Source organism: Equus caballus, chromosome 1 (assembly GCF_041296265.1).
Source record: "Equus caballus isolate H_3958 breed thoroughbred chromosome 1, TB-T2T, whole genome shotgun sequence".
In the NCBI taxonomy this organism is placed as follows: domain Eukaryota; kingdom Metazoa; phylum Chordata; class Mammalia; order Perissodactyla; family Equidae; genus Equus; species Equus caballus.
Window position 1 is genome coordinate 24,958,417 of NC_091684.1, and position 15,356 is coordinate 24,973,772.

A 15,356-nucleotide genomic window follows, 5' to 3' on the forward strand; every position below is an offset into this window, starting at 1 on the left:
GGGCTGAAATGAAAATGGAAGGCATGTGTCCTTCATTTGTGAGGTGAATTATGGCATAAGTCAGGGTTTAGTTTGGCTGATTCACAGACCATATTAATCAACTCAGATTTAGTGGATATGAGCTCAGCAGATTCACTGCTCGGATGTAATACTCAGCAAACTGATTGACCCAGCCGAGGAAAATAAAACAAAACAAAATAAAACAACAAAAGGAAACAAACTACTTCCGCTGCCAAATCTCTGTGGGAAGAACTAGAGGAGAAAGAACAATTGGCAAGGGTTAGAAAATGGTTACATTGACTTATGGGGCTTCTAGAAAGTGGGAAGTACTACCCTAACATTCATAATACTCAGTAAACTCTTGAAAATTGATTAAAGCAGATCTTGCATAACTGCAAAAACAACGTTACTGTAATTTGTTCTGCAAATGTAGACTTTGAACCTAAACTTCTTAGTTCAAATACTGGCTCCAACATTTGCTAATTGTATAACGTTGGACAAGTTACTTAAGTCTGTCTGAGATTCTGCATCTGGCAAATGGAGATAATAACAGCAGCTACTTCATAGTTTGTGTCTGAGAAGGTTAAATACATTAATATATCATAGAATGCTTCAGAGTGTCTGTCACATAGTAAATTCCCACTAAGTGCTAGCTATTTTTGTTACTGTTATTATTATTGTTATCCTATAAGTACCCATAGATAATAGTAATTGTTTGCTTTGGAAAAGGCTGCTTCTCCAAACCTGAGTTGTCTCTCCTATAAAATGCAAAATTTTAACCATTGATCTCTGTGTGATTATTTCTAGTTTACAGGACCATTTCAAAATATGATCTCATGCAACCCTCACAACAACTCTAGAAGGTAGAAGAGGCAGGTAAGATTGTTTTCTATTGGATAAGACAGTGGAGGCCCAGAGAGATTAATTGACTAGCCCAAAGTCATTGTATCACCGTGATTTAAATGCAATGTTTGTGGCATAAAGTTCTGTACACTTTGTACCATGATTTCTGGAATCTCCACAAACAAAGATGCTTATGGAGTTTCAGTCTTGTTGAAGCTTTGAAGTTAGCAGGGCGAGCAGTCATTCATTAAATGTCTCCGTCTCTCTCTCTCTCTCTCTGATCCCATAGTACTGCATGACTATGTAATGTTATCATATTATAGTCTACTTAAGTAAGTTTGAGCATAAGACCTTGACGTATTGCCAAGAGCATTGCACCCATGTGATTCTGCTCCTCTCATTTATGGAAAGTCACTCATTTTCATACACATGCCAAAGTGATTATTTTGCCAATACCTCTGGTGTCAACTGATCTTGTGATGAAGCCAGAGCATGACTCAGTCCCCTGCTGTGGAATAAAACCAGTTGGAGATCTTTAAGAAACTTGTTCAGTCTAATTTCTAATGTCGTGGTTCTTCTTAATAGCATAAACAATAATGCCAAAGCATTTTGCAATGGTTTATTAACCTGTCACAAGCATATCTATGAATAATAATGAAGTCAAGGAAACATTACCTTGCAGCTAAAAGAGTATGTTGAAGAGCATTTCTTGCCCTCAATTTTATCCTATAGAAGGTAATCAAATGCAGCAGTAGCACTCTTCCTACTCCCAAGCTTCCTTGCCGTCTTGCATTTCCTCAACAAGGCAATACCAGTGTCCAACGACCAAACAGTAGCGTCAGATTATAACCAATAACTTGTTACAAGAAAGGAAGGCTTCCTTTAATTTCTCAACAGCACAGGTGTGCTCTCTATCAGCAGGAATGTCAAGAACAGTGTCAGTTATGCTGACAGAACAAACGCAGATTGACAGAAAATGTTACACAGGTTTTCAACGCTCTATGAAAGCTTTTATGTACCATTATTCACCTTTAAATAAAATACGGCTAAAGCTGACACTTGGGTTTGTAATGGAACAAACACTATTGATGTTTTCTATATAGCAAGACAGGGAACACATTCTGAAAATTCCCAGAGAAGAAGAGCCATCATTTTTAATGAGAAATAGCAGTCATCAGGTACTTATTGGGTACCTACTGTATTCAGCCCTTGGATAGACACTGTGTAGGAATCTTAGAATAAGTAAATGAAGCAGAGTTGTTTTTTAGGAATTCATGACTTCTCTGGGGAGGTAAAATGTATAGGCTGGAAAATTTTTAAGAATCATAAATGAACTGAATACTAAATTGAACATAGGCAAGTGTGTGTTTGTGGATGATACAGGGAATACATGTTCTGAATGATCAAGAAGGGTACAGCTATCCTGGGGGAATAAAGCATGGTCAGTAAAAGAGATTACGTCAGTTCCTTCCTGACCTCTACCATACACAACGCTATGTGTGCTAAACATTTTGTTTATACTGGAAGGGGGAAGGGGAAGGGTATCATCATGAGGAATACCTAGGTAAATTGAATGAAAGTCCCAATTTTTCACTTTCCTACAATAGAATTATACATCTACACTCACACTATGGTATATGGTGGGTGGATGCACCTTCCCTTCACTTTGGTCCTGGCCATGTGACGTCCTTGGCAAATGAGTTGTTAATGGATATGATGGGCACAGAAGCTTAACATGTGCTCATGTGGTGAACTCGCTCCCTTTTGTCTTTAATCTGCCAAGTAAAGCAGCTTGCTTAAGGATTTCCCCTTCTGTCCAGACCTGAGAAGGAACCTACATGGAGCAGGTTCAAGCCCAACACTATACTGTTTCTAAGCACAGCTGGATTCTCTTATCCTGAAGCACAAGTCCACAGCAGAGCTCAGATTAGATCAGCTAATTTGTTTTTAACCTCAGACCAAGAGCAGAAGAATAAATGCTTCTTGTTATAAGTCGCTAAGATTTTGGAAGTTTCTACTACACAGCAAAAGCTGAATGATATAGAAATTAAGGTTGCCCCTGTACAAATTTTAATCTAGAGGGGAAATAATGGTTTGCGTTTAAGTAACTATACAATTCAGTAAATAGGCTAAATGCATTGAAATAAGTATAAAGTATTCTGGGGAACAGGGGTCACAGAGGAGGTGAGAAGCCTTAGGTTTACAAAGACTTTAAGAGAGTGAAAGCAATACCCTTGAAGGAAGGGTAGGACTTGAGCAGACTGTGAGGGCAAGGGAAAGATGAAGAAGGTATCTGTAGTGCAAGCACCTGGCAGTTGTTTTTTATTATAACACAAGTGTCTGACATTAAGCTTTAATTGCTGAGGCATCCACTTCAAAGCCAGCAATCTCGAATAAACACATTGCCAGATCCGTGACTATATAAAGAGCCAGCCTGCCCCACCCCGAAGGTTTCCCTTGTTTTAGAGATGATCTCTGGTTGACTTAGTACCTGACCATTTGATTGCTTGTTTTCCCCTCCTAGTCTTATGTTTTAATTTACCAAAAAAGAGTGAACCTGCAAAACCTGAGGAATTCTACCCTCAACTCCAATAAAAGCTGAACTGCAGCCCTGCACACCCTCTCTCTCCCCCAGACCATGCTGTATGGCTCCAGGAGTGCTGTGTACCTCCAGGACTTGTGAGTAATAAACCCTCTTTTTTTTTTTCGAAGTTCCCTGATGGTTGTTGCTGAAGTGTGTCTTGCAATCAAAATAAGAACCACAAGAGCCAGTCCAGCCACAACATTGGCTTCGAAAGGGGGAATTTTTATGGGGGCTCACCTCGGGCCCAGGTGAGTGCCCTAGCCATTCTAGCTGATAACATCACAATGGATAGGCTGAGATTGGCACAAAACAATATCCAAGTTTAGAAAGTAGAATACACTGGAAAAGAAAGCGGTGTATAATTGGGGTGGTGTCTTTGATTTCTATTGCTGCCATAACAAATGACCACAAATTTAGTGGCTTGAAACAATACCCATTTATCATCTCCTAGTTGTGAAGATCAGAAGTCTAGTTGTAACATCTTTTAGCTAGGTACTCTGCTGGGGTCTCACAAAGCCAATAGCAAGGTATTGACAGAGCTGTGTTCCCTTCTGGAGGCTCTGGGCATGTATCCACATCCAGGTTCACTCAGGTTGTTGGCCAGATTCAATTCCTTGCAGTTGTAGCACTGAAGTCCCTGTTTCCTTGCTGACTGTCAGCCTGGGGCTGATCTTTGCTCTTAGTGGCTGCTTGCATTCCTTCATGCTTTCCGTGTGGCATCCTTCCAACAGGCAGGTGGGTGGGTCTGTGAGTGGAGTCTGTCTCATGCTTTCAAATCTCTCCTTTTTCCTCTTCCCCCATATCTCTCTGACTGGCTCTTTTGCTTTCCACTTGGCTTTTAAGGGCCCATGTGATTACACTGTACCCACTGAGGTAATCAAAGATAATCTCCTTATTTTACTGTCATCTGATTAGTAATCTTAATTCCATCTTCAAAGTCTTTTTACAGCAGTACCTAAATTAATGTTTGATTGAATAACTAGAGGACAGAAATCTGGGGTTGGGGGTAGGGAGACTTCTTTAGAATTCTACCTACCACAGGTGGTCCATAAGACAATTAGTCCGATTTGAATAAAATGAAGGAAACTGCTAAGGGAGTATGGAGAGAGAAACCTGGACAGATTAGGGTTAGGATTTGAAATTGGGAAAGCTTTATAGGCCAAGACAAAGGTGACAGGGGGCAATGAAAGGTTCTTGTGCAGAACAGTCATGAAATCAGAATTATACATTAGGATAAGCGATTGATGAACATCAGCCCATTTGTTTGGGAGAAGTTGCAGGAAATAGAAATTCTAGTTTATAGGTTATTGCAATCGTCCATGGTCATTTTAATAAGATTTTAATTTTGTTTTTGGTAGTAAATATAGCAGGAGGGATATATATGAAAGCCTACCAGGGTAAAATCTAAAATGCTTTGGCCCCTAAGTAATTAGAATGGAAATTAAGGGAAGAGAGAAGGGTCAGGGATAACTGTGATTTCAAGCATCGGTGATCAGAAAGAAGGCCATGCTATTAACTAAAATAGGGAATAACATGTGTGGGGACCTGGAATTGGCCACCCCAAGATATGTCTCTTTGGCATCAGGATTATTTGAGGCTGATTGCTTTTGATAAACTGGGACAGGGAAGGAGGCTCTGAGGAGTGGAACTTGCCCTTCATTAGGACACATTTACATTTGTAAGGTAAATCTCTATCTGTAAAAGGTGCCTCCCTCTCTGTACCAGGAAGAAGAAAGGAGATGACCTTCTCTCTAGAAACTCTTAATCAATACCAAAGGCAAGGACTTAAATCTGCATTTTATTGTGGTAGTCTGGTAACCTCCTGTAACTGACTTCCCTCCCAACTTCGGCATTTTTTAAGGATTAAGCATCTTTCCTTAGGGAAGGAACTGATCGCTGCACTCACCTGTGACCCCCCAGCTCCAGACAATAGACTTGCCTCCTGCTAGGCCCACTGAGATAACAGACCATTACCTGCTGTATCCATCAAGCACTGTGCCGACAGGGCAATCTTGTGACTATTGTGGGAGGGACATTTCAATCACATGTGAAACACCCTGTTTGGGGGTATATAACCACTCTGTGTACCCCACTTCTTCGGTTCCCTTTCTTCCTTCGGGAAGAAAGGCCCCCGGCCATGGTTCCTCATAAAGCTTTTTTTAATTTTCTCTTGCTATTCTGTCTCATGTGAATTTAATTCGTTCTCCGGCCAGACAAACCCAGATTTGGGAAGAGGAAATGTCTTCCTCCCCTACACATGCCTGAGAAGAAGATTAAGGTTTGGTGGGATGGTTTCTGAGAGGAGTTGCCCAACAGGCAGCTGGAGATACAGTCTTCTGGGCCAGAGATGCTGATTTGGCAGCTATCTGCAAAGAGGTGAATGCCAAAGTTTGGGGGCACATAAGAGCAGTGAGAGAGATTTGGGAGAAGATATGGAGGGAGCAAAATGAGATGTTGAGAACAATACTTTGAAGAATAGGAAGGAAACTAAGAGTAGTGAAAGTCATAGAAGAGATATAAGGAAATTCTATTGCCAAAAGAAAAGTGAAGAGGAGAGAATTTTAAGAAAGAAGTGATCAACAATGATGTACACTGAAGAAAGATGAGTTTAGTCATATCTTTGGTGAGCATTAGAAATAGACCAGAAATAACTTTTCTCTAACAGAGGGAAAAAAGATCTCAGGTAAGTGCATTATGATCTCAAACACAAGTAGCCATGTCTTTAAATGTGCCCTTGTTTGCAGAAAACTCCTAGATGTTGCCCACTTAGAGTCCATGATAAACAAAAGTCTCTTGGCTTCAGAAATATCTAGATAATTCAGGAGACTATGAGGAAATAGAAATTACAGATTCCTTTTCCTTAGATTTTTAGGGGACAGAGGTTTCTCTGATAGACATTCTTTGAGCTGCCAGAGAGCAGCAGTGATTTTTTCCCTGGAAAGAACAGTTTCAAACTGGAGTGGCATGTTTTCAACATGTCACAGGTTAGTGTTTGTCAAGTATTTCTGATGTAAAAAGAAAAAAAGATCAAAGTGATTCTTAATTGGTCATTCCTGACCAACGAGGAAGCACACAACTCCTCTTCCACATTATATAAGGCTCTGACGTACTGCCCACCCGCCCTCAGATCAAACGTGTTCCTGAACAAAGTGCTTCTGAGCAAAAATAAAAATTGAAGTGATGTGGCTACTGAATGTAAAGGGAAAAATATCCAGACTCTTATTTTTGCCTATTTTGAATATATATTTTTCACAATAGAATTGTTCACATGAACTATCTGGCATTGTGTGTGTGTGTGTGTGTGTTACTGGCGTTTGCAGTCAAACATGAATTCTGTTCTATTCAGTGAAAGCACAGTCCCCAGCTTAACCCTCGTACTGCAACAGACATATAGACACGGCCAATTGCCTATCCAGTAGATTCTAACAAAACTATGCCTCTGTTTGGGTAATCTACTCTCCCAAGCATGGCCATTTGTCTTATTAAGCCAGTGCAAGAAATCTCATCCTTCTCTCCCTGTAATGGTTTGGGAATAAGTGTGCGATATAATTCTGGCCAAAGGCAGGCAAAGGACAATCTTCTGGGGAGACTTCCAGGAAGGCTTGCTCTACGTGCAATAAGAGACACAAGAAAGAAATTGTCCCTCTTCTTCTGTTGGAAAGGTTTATGTCTGAAAGTTATACCTGAAATCGTGGAAGCCATTTGGTGACCCTGAGGCAAAACCAACAGGCTGAAAATGGCTAAGGGGAAAGAGAGATGACACATGACCTTGTGGTTAAGCTGATGAATGAACCATTTTGGAGCTGCCCTACCTTGGGATTTTTAGGAGTTATTTTCCTTAACATTAAGGACATTTTGAGTTGGATTTTGTGTTATACAAAATGCATTAACCGATCATCTGCCGTCCCATTCTCTCCAAGAAGACAATTGATTGTGCTTAAGGAGTCAGTAGGATAGAACAGGCAGAAAATCTGAAAGTCTAGGCCATGGGATCATTTCAACACTGGTTCATGGAATAATATTCTGCATTGCTAGAGAGGTAAAAGCAGAGAAAAAAAACTCCTGTCACTTCTTGTTGACATACATAGCTTCTCTAACTTGTAGAAGTTCCAATTTGTAAATGAGGAAATGTAGAGAAAAAGTCTTTGAAAACTAAAACAAAGTAAGACCACCATATGGTATTATTGAAATCCCATATCAGGGATTGAATCAAGCAGGATCTTGAATGCTGTCATTGTTTCAAAGCAGAAGGTTCCGGGCACAGAGTTCTCTGAAAAGGGGTGGGAGCATAATGAGTATGCAAAACTCAAAACAGTGAATAATAAAACTTTCTAGACTTGTGTAGTTTCAATCAATTAATTGAACTGTACTTTGACCAGAAACCAGAGACGTTAGCACGAGCTTCACACATGCTTAATTGGGGTAAGATGGAGGTTAGTACACACATACAAACATTATTAATCCTTTTGAAGATAGCTTTCACCTGAGCAAATAGTGTAAATTAGAAATTATCACAAAAATATGTGCCATTTTGATGCAAGCTGAACCAGGTGATTTGATGTAATTACTGGTTAAAATATAATTGCAAAGGAACTGTACTTCTGATAAACTTCTAAAACTTCATTGAGGGGTCAAGAGAGTATGTATTCTTAGACATAAGGTCAGTAGAGAAGGCATATGGAAGGCACCTGCTTCATCAGATTTGTGTTGGAAGCTCCACAAAAAAACACCACACATTACAGGTCTAGGGCAAAGAAAGGACAAACAAAACATAGTATAGCATTGACATCAGGATGCAACTTAAGAGAACTAATAACCAATCCTCATAGCAGCCTGATGAATGGTTGGAGAAAATTTTACCTTGCTTCAATTTAATTAAAAAAAAATTGACAGTCCTTATTTTGAGGTCCAGACCTCAGATGATAATTAGTCTCTTTCCTTTTAAAAGTTTAGTTAATCTCTTATTGAAGCCCAGAAGTAAAGAAGTCGAATTCGTGGTGTGTGTGTGTGTGTGTTGTTGTGTGGTTGTGCTACTGTATTTCAGGGAGAAGCAAAGCTCTTTTGGTTTAGGTTAAAGTAGGTCTTCAGATTTTGCCAATACATCTTATTAACAACCAGGGGTTGTAGCTACCATATTGGACAGGATAGGTTTAGAGAAAATATGAATTAGGACGCTTTTGATGGACTCCCTGAAGAAACAACTCACAATGGACAAGAAATACAGACATAGGGTGGTCTTAAGGCGGGTTCCATGACATCACTAAAGATTTAGGTTCTTTCCATATATATGTGTTCTTTCTCTCTCTATACATATTTCTAAACATCTAAACATCTATATTGCTAACATCCATTCCCAATTTTCCTCTTTTTGCTTGAGGAAGATTGTTGCTGAGCTAACATCTGTGCCAATCTTCTTCTATTTTATTTGGGATGCTGCCACAATGTGGCTTGACAAGTGGTGCTAAGTCCGCGCTCGGGATCCAAACCTGTGAAATCCAGGCCACCAAAGCGGAGCATGCAAACTTCACCACTCCGCCATCAGCCTGGCCCTCCTATATTTTGGTTTTGCATTCCTTAGGAAGTTGGCTTTGTGCTTGAGGCCACTCCACAACACAACCGGAATGCCACTGAATATGATTTGAAAACCTCTGAACTAAATGCATTTTCACGTTTAAGTTTAAAATTCTGATTTACTCTACCCAAATATAGTAAAAGACCCATACGCCTTTAAATCTAGAATCTCCCTCTGAGCCCCTTCTGAACCAAACTACAATGCTGAAGGTTTTAATTCTGAGACATTCTGGTAAGAAGGAAGACGTGCTTGGCAGAAATAATAGACCAAATGTGAATTTAATAGCACTTTAATGTTAGTGAGCAAAGAATTAACAGAAATTATAATGGAAAAAAAGTTAAATTCATTCAAATAATTATAAAATAAAATGAATGTTCAGCATAAATTTAAGATATCTGAAGCTAATATTATAATTTGCAAAACTATCGCAATATCAGCAAGCTTGAGATTTCATTTACCTGCTACAGAATGGCCAAAAAACCCTTTCAGCTCTATAGTTATAGTTGCCATGCCAGATTTTAAAGGAGACTGTTACAATTTGATAAACCCACCCATCACTAGGGATCTGAAATAGAGAAGGTATTAGTACTCTTTTGGCTCACATGATGATGATGACAAATATTCACTATTCTTTGTAGTGTATTTATTGTATTTTGACAAATTCACTAGCTACACTTAGTATTTGGAGTGTGCTCTGGGTGAATTTTAATTCAAGGAAACAAATTTAAAAGCCTAGAGGGGCCCGCCTGGTGGCATAGTGGTGAAGTTCACATGCTCTGCTTCGGCGGCCTGGGGTTTGCAGGTTTGGTTCCTAGGCATGGACCTACCCACTGCTCATCAAGCCACGCTGTGCCGGCATCCCACAGAATAGAGGAAGATTGGCACAGATGTTAGGTCAGCAACAATCTTCCTCAAGCAAAAAGAGGAAGACTGGCAATAGATGTTACCTCAGGGCCAATCTTCCTCGCAAGAAAAATAGCCTAGGAGCCGGCTCCGTGGCCAAGTGGTTAAGTTCATGTGCTCTGCTGTGGCGGCCCAGGGTTCGGATCCTGGGCGCGGACATGGCACTGCTCGTCAGGCCGCGTTGAGGTGGCGTCCCATATCCCACAACTAGAAGGACCTGCAACTAAGATATACAACTGTGTACGGGGGGGGGGGGGGGGGGTGGGGGGGGGGAGATAAAGCAGAAAAAAAAAAAAGATTGGCAACAGTTGTTAGCCCAGGTGCCAATCTTTAAAAAAAAAAAAAAAAGAAGAAAGAAAAATAGCCTAGAAATATATATCATCCACATGTATCACACTGGTAAATGCTGACAAACTATCACTGATGATTCTAAACAATAAAAAAACCTCCATTTTCACTGCTTATAAATAGGGTATGTTTAGTGTCTCATGGTTTCCGTCAATCTAGAAATGCTCAAGAACAGCTGCTCCAACAGAATTTTGGCTCATTGAGTGTCTGTCAAAACTCAGAACTACAAATACTGCTCTGGAGATAGGAGGTGAGGGAAAGCTTCAAAAGTGAAAACGATTTTCAAGTTCAAAATAGTTCATATTGACTTTGGCACTGGAGGGTTTTTTAAAAAAAGCTTTTCGTTCCAAACTCAATCCTATTTAGGGTGCTTTGGAAACAAAATAGAGTTTGCAACTTCCATCAAAAATCTCATCATTATCAAGCCTAATTTTTCATTATTCTTTTACCGTGGAGGAGATAGAGAGAGGAAGGCACTCCTCAGAGGTAGCAGACACAGTGGTTAAGTATTTGGGCTTTAAGACGAGACTGCCCAGGGTGAATTCCAGTTCTGCTGGAATGCTGGTGGTATGATCTTGGGCAGGTGCTCAAGCCCTCTGCATCTCAGAGCAAAATGAGACCGGTGATAGCGCCACTTCCTAGAGTTGTTATGAGGGTTAAGACAGTTAGTACACACAGAGAACAGTTCCAAGCATGTAATAAATACTCAATATCCTTAAAGGGCACTTTTAATTTAGTTTACCAGAAGTCCCTTTGCTTGCTACACTCGGCTAACTCATATTTTTCTCTCTTTAATTTTTTTTTCATGAGTAGCATTCACTTCTTTAGAACTACTTGCCTTATCAAGTCATGTCTTAGCAATCTTGATGACATTTCAGTCTTAAGTGGCTAGGAGTCAACAAATCCACTGTGGAGAGCTCTCCAGCCTTCTGTCTCAAAGATAAATGCACCTCTTTGAGAGCGTGCGAAGAGCCAGCTTGCTGCGGTAGAGTTTGGCAAAAGTTCTGGAAGGAATTGTGAAGTCTTTGGGTATGGAGCCAGCGTGTTATTTTGATGGGGTTTAATCTTTCATCAGGGTTATGTTTATTCCTAAAGACATTTTCAGTTCCTGAAAGAGTACTCATTTTACTCTGGACATATAGCCAGAGAGGTTGTTATAGCTCCTTGTTCTCTCAAATTCTCTGGATATAAATTCCTTTCAGATAACATTGCTGACCTGGAGTGAGCACTAAGTGATTTGTTACCACGATAAAACCAGTAAATCCCAGGAGACAGGGGAGGCCTCTGGGGCCTGAGATTTCTCCCAGCACTTTCACTTTATGGCAGTATCTTTCATCCAGGGAATAGATTTGATTATTTTAGCACCTTTTAAAGATAGAGAATTGGAGAAATGGAAACTTGAATAGTTTGGCCCATACAAGGTCAGATTCCTTTTATTGAGTTGGTACTCTTTGAACAAATGCTCTTATATCTTTGCTTCTGTTTTTTTTCTACTGAGGCTGAGAATAAATTTACATTGAAAAAATTCTGACTACGATAGTTTTCAAGAAAGATACTTTTATACAGCTGTTTAGAAATGGCAGATATTAATTAATTACCTGATTTTTCACAAACTCCATGTCTTCAGCTACAGCTCTTTCAGAAGACTTAATAAAATGTCCCTGGATGGATTTCTCAGTCACAGCCCCCATGACATGCAATTAAGTAAATGAAGTTCAGATGTTTAGGCAGGGCTTTGTGTTAAATTAGAGGTAGAAGAAATGACTGAACCAGGCTTCACATAACGAAAAGTGAAGATGTGTGACAAGGAAGACAATGGATAGAATGACTAATGAACCTGCTCTTGTTTTAAATCATAACATTATGCCTTGAAAAGAGGTTAAAGAAAGAAAAAGAGGCCAGTAGTTGTGTTGCTTTTATTTACATTACTGACTCTATTGTAAGACCTATAGCAATTCTCAGATTTGAATCTTCGTAAGAATCACTCCTGATACTGATTAAAATGGCAGATTTCTTTTCCCATCTAAGAACTACGAAATAAGGTATCTGAATTTTTTTTTTCCTTTTTGAGGAAGCTTAGCCGTGAGCTAACATCTGCTGCCAATCCTCATTTTTGCTGAGGAAGACTGGCCCTGAACTAACATCCGTGCCCATCTTCCTCTACTTTTTTCTATGTGGGATGCCTGCTGACAAGTGGTGTGTAGGTCTGCACCTGGGATCCGGGCCGCGAACCCCAGGCGGCCGGAGCGGAATGTGTGAACTTAACCACTGCACCACCGGGGCGGCCCCTAAGGTATCTGAATTTTATGCATAATGAACTTTGAGATTAACTGACATAAGGTATCCTCGCGGCCACCATTTCCCTCATTTTTTCTCGTCATCAAATTTGCCTTTGCTAAATCTCTAACTGGAGTCATCACCTTCTCTTTTTTTTCCCTATGAGCTTTACTGAGATAAAATTGACAAATAAAATTGCATATATTTAAGGTATACAATGTGACAATTTAATATACATATACATTGTGAAATGGTTTCCACATTCACGTTAATTAAAATGCTCATCACCTCACATAGTTTCCTTTTTGTGTATGTATGGTAAGAACACTTAAGATCTACTCTCTTAGAAAATTTAAAGTATACAGTACAGTATGTATTGTTAACTGTAGTCACCGTGCTGTACATTAGATCCCCAGAACTTATTCATGCTGTAACTGAAGGCTTGTACCCTTTGACCAGCATCTCTCTATTTCCTCCACTCCTTAGCCCCTGGTAACCACCATTCTACTCTTCTGTTTCTATGAGGTTTTTTTTTTTTTTTTAGATTCTACATATAAGTAGGATCATGCAGTATTTGTCTTTCTCTGTCTGGCTTATTTCACTTAGCATAATGTCTTCCATGTTCATCCATGTTGTTACAAACAACAGGATTTTCTTTCTCCTGGCTGAATAATATATATATCTTCATTCATCTGTTGATAGACACTTAGGTTGTTTCCATCTTGGTTATTATGAACAATGATTAATGAACATGGCAGTGAAAAATCTTTTCAAGATCCTGATTTCAATTCCTTTGGATATCTACCCAAAAGTGGGATTGCTGGATCATATGGTAGTCCTCTTTTTAATCTTTTGAGGAACCTCTGTACTATTTTCATAGTGGTTGCACCAATTTACATTCCCACTCAACAGGGTACAAGGTTCCCTTTTCTCCACATCCTCATCAACACTTTTTATATATTGCCTTTTTTTTAAAATCCATCCTAACAAATGTGAAGAGATATCTCATTGTGGTTTTGATTTGCATTTCCCTTTTGATTAGTGATGTCGAGCACGTTTTCATGTACCTGTTGACCATTTGTACATCTTCTTTGATAAAATTTCTATTCAGATTCTTTGTCCAATGTTTAATCAGATTATTTATTTTGTTTTTTGTTTGCTATTGAGTTGTATGAGTTCCTCATATGTTTTGAATATTAACTCCTCCTCAGATATTTGGTTTGCAAATATTTTCTCCCCTTCTGCAGGCTGCCTTTTCATTTTGCTGATTGTATCTTTTGCTGTGCAGAAGCTTTTCAGTTTGATGTATTCCCACTTGTTTATTTTGCTTTTGTTGGCTGTGCTTTTGTGTCATGTCCAAAAAATCATTACCAAGACCAATGTTAGGGGGCTTTTTCCCTATATTTTCTTCTAAGAGGTTTACAGTTTCAGGTCTTACATTTACATCTTTAATCCATTAATTTTTGTAAGTGGTATAAGATAGAGGGTCCAGTTTCATTCTTTTGCATATGGAGATCTAGTTTTCCCAGCACCATTTATTGAACAGACTGTCCTTTCTCCATTGTATATTGTTTGTGCCTTTGTCACAGATTAGTTGACTGTATATATGTGCATCTATTTCTGTGCTCTTTGTTCTGTCCGTTGGTCTATCTGTATATTTTTATGCCTGTACCATGCTGTTTTGATTATTAAACCTTTGTAATATAATTTGAAGTCAGAATGTGTGGTGCTTCCAGCTCAAGATTGTTTTGGCTTTTTTGGGTCTTTTGTGGTTCCGTGTGAATTTTAGGATTTTTTTTTCTAGTTCTGTGAAAAATGCCATCGGAATTTTGAAAGGTATTGCATTGAATTTGTAGATCACATTGGGTAGTATGGACATTTTAGCAATATTAATTCTTCCAATCCCTGAACATCAATTACCTTTCCATTTATTTTTTTCTTTCTCAATTTCTTTCATCCATGTCTTATAGTTTTCAGTGTCATAGAGTTTTCAAGAGATCCTTCACTACTGGCAGTATTTTTTACCCTTTTGAAAATGTTTACTCTTAGCTGTTCAGAGCTGCTCAGATCAATAGGAACTTAAGTTTAGTCTAGTTTTTGTAACATTTATTTAGTAATGATCTCCTGTCAGGTACAGAACATCTGGTCCTGAATTCCAGACAAGCATCTTGCCCTCAAGATGCTCATGATTGAGTAACAGATACCTGTGTCTTGTCAGTAAACTGTGAGAAGGGCTTACAGCAGGCCCCCAGGGAAGCACATCTAACCTAGCATTAGTGATGCAGAGAAGGTCAGGAAATACATTCTGGAAGAGATAACAGAGGTAATTCTAAAACGAAGAGCTGCCTTTTGATAGGACAGGGTAAGATGGTAAGGCAGTATGGGGGGAAAGTCATTTCCTGCAAAGTCATGTTTTTGTAAGTAACATATTAGGTGAGTCTCGAGATGAGTCAAGAGAAAGAAGCAAATCTTTGGATGTCCTGTTTAGGGCCTTGGACTTTGTCCTAAAAACAAAGGGAGGATTCACAAGAGTTTTGTTAGACACACCCATGTCACAGATGGCACATAATTGCCATGTAATAGTATCAAATGGTGGAATATTTTGCCCATCAAATTAGTTTCCATGTAGGGAACAAGGCATAATTCTTCCTCCTGTTGTTGTGGATAAAAGCTAACCTGCTTTGGCAGTAATCACTGACAAGTCTCCTCTCTGAAATAAACAGCAAGATTAAGGTGTAGTATTTACCTCTGCTGGAGTTTTATACAATTTTTGGGGTAAAGATATCACAGCATGCACAGACAATGCTGCAATAGAGAATGTTCACCAGC